The sequence below is a fragment of the Myotis davidii genome, unplaced genomic scaffold (genome assembly GCF_000327345.1).
Source record: "Myotis davidii unplaced genomic scaffold, ASM32734v1 scaffold655, whole genome shotgun sequence".
Taxonomy (NCBI): Eukaryota; Metazoa; Chordata; class Mammalia; order Chiroptera; family Vespertilionidae; genus Myotis; species Myotis davidii.
Window position 1 is genome coordinate 2,205,100 of NW_006287547.1, and position 7,098 is coordinate 2,212,197.

Below are 7,098 nucleotides of genomic sequence, written 5' to 3' on the forward strand. Positions count from 1 at the left end.
CCCCACTGGAAAGGGTCCAGATCTGTGTACTAGTGGAGGTGGGGTTGGGGAAGGTGACCCCGGAGGCTTTGGCAGGTCTGCTTCTCCTGATGCTAATAACAGGCCTAGACACACGATAACATTCCTTCTTGAATCCTAATAATTAACTAGAATGCATGTTTCTGCTCAAGGGTGGTTGTGCCTGAGAGAATATTGTGGTAACAATGCAATCACCACCGGTCACAGAACAATTTCAATCAATGCCCTTGTAAGCACATAATCGGAGCCTCACCAGAGGCCTGGCAACTTTCAACCTTTTAGATTTAGAAAGTTGGCTTTTTAAAAAATATTATTATTTAGGCAACAGCCTGTGGGAATTTCAAAAAGGAGGAAATCAGAACAATTAAGACCATTTCTTCTCTCTGTTTGGATTTTATGAAACAAGAGACACCAAAGACATGAACCAAAACAAACATTTTTGTCCCTTCATTGGTTACTCAGAAATCTTAGGGATAGAAGGTGCCTTAACAGGACACTTTTTTCTTTGCTTTTCCTGTATTTGGGGCTTTTCATCACAAAGCTCTCTCATATACTGCCAACTTGAATGGCGTGTTACCCCCCAAATAAAAAATGGTATCTAGACAACACACACACACACACACACACACACACACACACACACACTGGACTTCACTCCCTTGAGTCCATGCAAATTCCCTGGGGTCTGGAAGCTACTGCTCTGACTTATGGAGCAAATCTACAACATGCTGGGCCTGCGGCTGCTTAGGTAGGTGAACCAGAGAGCAAGTGAATTCATAGGGATGAGCCTTGCCCCCAAATGCTCGGACAAGCTCATAGTGTTCTGTTAATTTATTCTGTGAATATTGATCAAGAACTTTCGAAACAGCAGGTACTGTGACAGGTGCTTGCGATGCATCGGTGAGCAAAACTCCCTGTCTTCATGTAGCTTACAGCCTGAAAATTCTTGTGAACTTAATTCCAAGAACCAAAAAAAAAAAGTTGAGGGGGGGGGGATTCAGTTTGTAGTATCTTCCCTTGTCCTCGGCCCAAATCACTTGTAAGCCATCCACACGCAGGCATAAATCTCTCCTAAGGTAATTAGGGAGAGAATACCTGACTAGCTTTAGTAACAGTCTGGTGTTCACTACTCTTGCAAGACATTCTTTAGAGACAGAAAACACCCCCTTTTTATTATGCATTTTATTTGCATTTTCCCCCTCAGGAGACATGAAAGAAGTTAGTCATAATGTTCTGAGTAAGACCCAGTCACAGGCTGGAATACAGCCCTCAACCTTTTCTGTTTAATGTGGACAAATCTCAGTTTCTATAGCCTTAGAATTTTTGCCTTTTGATCCCTTTACCATCCACGCCAGCTCTTTGATGAACTTCCGAATTCCCCACACTTCTCAGTGCTGGTAACGCCTAATAAGACAGTTTATGTAGCACTCTTTCTTCCCAAGTCCCTTTTTCACACATGACTTCTTTCAAGGCTTGGAATATAACCCCATAATGTTGGCAAGGCTCCATTCACCTTTCCCACTGCCCACAGAAGCCAAATGAGACACAGAGAGACCAAGTGACTTACCTAAGGTCACACAGCCAGTAAGGAGGCAAAGCTGGCATTCCTAGCCATGTCTCCCCGTGCTGATGTTGACAGCTCTGTCTGTCTAAGGTGAGCCTCAAGTACTATTGAGATGGCCCAGGCATGTGACTGCTTGTGAAATCCCTCAGACACTTTCATGGCTGGTGGCCAGTTAACATTTAGGTCATGTATTTTCTTCCCCAGGTGTGTGCTGACCCTGTTCTGTACCCCATGCTCTTACCCCAGTGGGTAAAGACTGGTAGCATAAAGTTAAACAACAACCAACCAGCCAGATCCTAGCCCTCCAGGTCATTGAGATAAATTTGGGGCCACCAGTCCCAGGGCCATTCCCTGAAGTCCTCATCTGTCCCACTTCTGTGAGGTTGGCACTGACTCACTGATTACCACTTTCCGGGTTATCAGCATCTGGTGCAATTAGGAGAGATTCTTATCTGTGTGGGGTGGCTCAGTGTGGTTGAGTCTACCTTACTGGGGTGACCAGCCTGACCAGGGGGAGGAGAAAAATTCATCAGCTTCATGAACAGAAGGCCTTGATGGTTTTGTTTTTTTCCAAATTTAACTAATCTTATGCCACAGTCTGCTAAAAGATTATACAATAGTATTCTCAGGTGAAATCTTTTGTGTTTGTGGCTAAAGTTTGGCCAATTTTAACTTATTTGTCTGATGGGTAACATTGCCCTGATTCACTTTTGCCCAGAGAATTGCAAGAGGATCATTAATACAATGGAAGGGGCTGATTTGCAGACCCAGGAACTGGCCAGTAACTACTGGTCCATCTTCAGATCTCACTCATCAGAACCCTAGTTTCAATAATCTATAGTAAAACAACAGCAGCAAAGGAAATGTTCTTTTAAACAGTGAAATTTCATGATAAGCTGACTGCCTAGTACAATTTTTTTTTAAATTCATACTCCTTTACCACTACCTATAAGTCTTGGCCTGCTCTTGTCCTCCTCCTCTAACCACAGCTCTTTCCTCTTCCCCCATGCTTACCATGCTCAGCCACCTCTTAAACATCTCTAGCTCCTTTCCATCTCAGAACTCCTTTGTCTGGAATGGTTCCTGCCCCACCCTTTTGGTCATCTCATAGACCAACTGTTTGTGCCCTCCCCCGATTTTATATGTTGAAATCAAATGCCCAATGTGCTAGTATTAGGAGAGGGGGCCTTTGGGAGGTGATTTGGTCATGAGGGTGGAGCCCTACTGAATAGGATTAGTGCCTTTATAAAAAAAGACCCTGGGTGTCTCCCTTGCCCTTTCTGCCAGGTGAGGACATAGGAAAAAGACAACCATCTGTAAACCAGGAAGCAGGTTTTCACCAGACACTGAATCTGATGGTGCCTTGATCATGGTTATCAGCCTCTGTTGCAATTAGAAAATACTCTCTTCTCCAGAACCATGGGAAATAAATTTTTGTTTTTCCTAAAGTACCCAGTTTATGGTATTCTGTTATAGCAGCCCAAACAAACATTCAGTTGCCACAAATCCCAAACCTAATTAAGACATTCCAGCAGGCAGTTCAGTTGTCAGGAAAGGGCAACCCAGAGAAGCACATGGGGGTAGATTGGGGCAGAAGAATAAGCAGTCTGGGAGCATCAAAAGGAAGAAAGTGGCCACAGCAGCACTGGGCTCTTCTCCCCTGAGCAAGCATCATGCTAAGGACAAAGAGTTCAAAAAAAAACAGACTGCTTTTTCAGATAATTCTGATAGGAATTGTTCTCTATGAAATCTTTTTTACCAAATCCTGTTTGCCTTGCTCATGCCAAAGCATTTGCAGATGGATAGAGCAAATCAATTTTAATATACAAGGGTGGGCAAAGTCGGTTATTAATAATAGTTAATAATATGAGAATTAATAAATAAAATACAAGAATAAACTCTGTTTTGCATACTCACAACTATAAACTTACTTTTGCCACCCCATATATAGATGACTTATGATTAGATAGTAGATTTAACTAAGTCTGCAAGTACTGGGATCTCACTTTACTTTTATAAATAAAGGTGATTTTTTGCTTTTTCAATCTCCAGGTAAGACCTCAGGATTCCATTAATTCTTTCAAATGAATGATCTGCTGAAAATGGTATGGAATATAATGGAAAGGAGAGAGTTAGTAGAAGAAATGGTTTTTCTACTTAATTAGAGTACAGAAACTTAAAGCAACTTATATTCTTTGGTCTAAGGCAGTTAAGGCTGCATGTTGTTTTTGAATGAATACTGTTAAATTTCAGTAAGTAAATACCATTATTATCAACATTTGACTTGAAATACACTAATGGCACTTCAGTAGGCTTAATTTAATTTCAATAATGTATTTTATTTTCAGCTATAGAAATGAAACTAAAATTGAAATATAATTTTTAGAAAATCAAGAACAAGTTGATCAAGAATAGGTTAGGTTAATTGCGGCCTGATTATTTAAAAACACACAGAGAAATCAATAAATGACGTAAAGAGAAAACAGATGTGCAATAAAGAAGTATAATTTTTTGTTGTTATGTTTCAATAGAATAAAAAAATTTCAAGTTAAATTATAACTGACAGTTCTATAAATGTTACCTGTTAGAATTGGGTGGGGGGGGGGAGGGGCAATGTTGAAGAAAGAATCCACTAACTATTTTTGAGAACTAGCAGGTGTTAAGCCCCATGCCAGGGGTTACAGGGAATAGAAGACTAATTATACAGAGTCCCTGCCTCTTGGAACTAGTAATCCAAGAAGGAGGTAAAGCAAGTGCACAAATAAACAGAAGGCATGGAGGACATGGGATTATCAGGCACATTTAAAAAACGTTGCCGTGGGGCCCCAAGAAGGGGGAGAACAGTCACAGTGTGATCATGGGGATCAAGTAAAGCAAAGCACGTGGAGGTTACTCATTTTCCAGACGTTGGTGAGGCCATGTCCTTCGTAGCTCAGTACATCGCTGTATCCTGTACCTAGTACAGTGGCATGGCTATGGGAGATGACCAGTAAACACTGGTAAGATAAGTAGATAGATACTCAATAAAAAAACAACAAAGTAAACATACCCCAAACATATGCTATTCCAAGCATTTGGTAAAATTAATGCATTCTGGGGACTCGAAGATTGACAAAGAGTGTGGCTTACCATAGTTGCAGACCCATACACATAAGTTCTGTACCTATTTATCAAAGATTATTGAACCCAATCAAGAAAAGAAAAATACGCATTTGTGCAGTCTACTCAAAAATGAAGGAGGTTGCATTTAGCAGCAGCTAAACTTTCTTTTTACATCAGAATGCTCTGAGAGTTGCAAGTGGTTATGTGGCTTTGTGAGAGGAGAAGGCGGCCCCTGAGTTGTGCTTGCTTTCATGAATAGTTAGATAGAAATAAATCAGCCTTGTGCACAGGGCCCGCCCCGCCCCAGGATATGGCAGGTCCTTAAAGCCCTGGTCCCTGGACTCTCCACCGTCGTTCCCCACGTCACCTGACTAGCTCTGGTCTGCACACACTGTGCAGACAGCTCCCCTGGGATCCACCGCCCCTGCTAGAAATGAACTGTGATGACATTCAACCGTCACATTTTACTTTGGCTCCTCTGCTTACACCTCCACAGGGCTCCTGAATGGAATGAGAGCTGAGAACTCACTTGAGCTGCAGCCAATGAGTTTAGAGAGCCAGGGGTAAGCCCAAATCATGGCAGATAGCCCTTTGCATGAGGCTGGAGGACCAGAAATCAGGAACTCAGGGGACACAGGGACTTAGCTCCAACCCTACCATTGCCTTCCACGGAGACACTGCCTCAATGAGAGTCAGGAGAAGTTTAGCAATGAGAGTCTCATGATAAGGCAGGAGTTGACAGGCAGAGAGAAACCTGTCTCTGACCCTGGCTCTCAAAGTTTCCATTTGGAGTAAATTTTCAGAATGGACTTTTGTTGGTTCTGTCTCAGTGATTTTAATTAACTTTCCAAAATCTACAGCAATAACTGTTACCTGTGATGCTATTATAGATAAAATGTGATGGGCATAGATAAAGTTAAATGTTAATTGGCATAATTACCGAGTTAATACTTTAAGATTTATTATCTACATTTTTCTGCTTTCGCCTTATTGTTCATTGCGGCTCAATACAAAGATTTTTTAAAAAAAAAAAGAACTTTGTCTTTATGCCCACTGAGTTATTTTTTACTTTGAGGTCGCTAGTTATTAGTCAGAGATGATAATAATAATTTTTCTTAAAGTGCAGGCTGTAACTGAGAATTTCCAAATTTCAGTGAGTCACCTCTGAAGTAGTCAAGTAATTTATCCCCAAACCTCAGACTTAGACGTTGTACCAGGAAGGGGATCCAGAATTCCCCATCCTAACACCAAGCATCAGAACCGTGACCCCTTCACCATGCGGGATGGCTGTCCTTGGCTAGTCAGTGTGAGCTGTTGTGGTCCCTGCAAGCAGGCCTCTGAGAAGGTCTCTAATTCTCATGTCCCTCAATGCAGTAGCTTCTATGTTCACTGCCTCAGCATTATTGGACACGTGATGCCCCAAATCTATGTCCTACTGCCAACCAGAGACAGACCATCATTAGCTGAACAGAAAAATCTGTACAGTTTACTCTTCAACAAAGGCCAGAATAAAGGCCTGACCCACTAGGAGATCCAGCTTCCAGACCCTGTTCAGTCAATAATGTTTGAATCAAGGAATCTCCATGTGTCTCAGTGCTGGGTCTCTCAAACTTCAGTCATTTGAATTTTATTCTGTACTATTATTCACTCTGTACTTTTCTTTAAGTGGTTTATTTTAATTAACAAATATACCTTTAAAAGAAAACTTTATATTCATACTGCAAAACAGAAACTTGTAGCATTTGGCATAAATAAAAATAAATCAAAGGAATAGGTAAACTGGGGTTTCCAGCCAACACAGTGAAGGGGCTGTTGAAGTTCAGCTTCTGGGAGTAAGAAGGATTAAACAGGGGCAACAGGAGCTGGCTCACTGCTTAAGACCAAAGGCTGAGAGGCAAGCTCCTCGCTACCATTTTATATAATGTGTATTAAAAAAATTTTTTTGGATGAAAGAAATGTACAAAGATAAACATAGCCTTAACACGAGGATCTTATCCAAGCCACCAGATGACTAGTGGATCTAATTTATGAATGAAATAACCATAAGAAGAGAGGAAAAATGCTGATTAGAAATCCTAGAAATGAAAAATATGCTATTGGAAGGAATAAAACGACTTAATAAAATAAAAGTCAGGGCTAGAGATAGAAAGAGTAGTAGTAAATGGGAACATATTACTGAGGAATTCATCAGAACACAGCATAGACAAAAAAGAGGAAGATGAGGTAAAAAAAAAAAAAGAGGAAACAAAATGAAAGTAAAAGTAAGCTCACAGTAAAAGTAAGCTATATTTAGACTTTTCGACAAACTCTTTGTAAGTTCTAGTAGAAACTAATGGAAAAAATGATGAAGAATCATATGAAGAGATAATACTTGCAAATTTTAGCAAGACAACCTAAGATCAAAAGTGTATTAA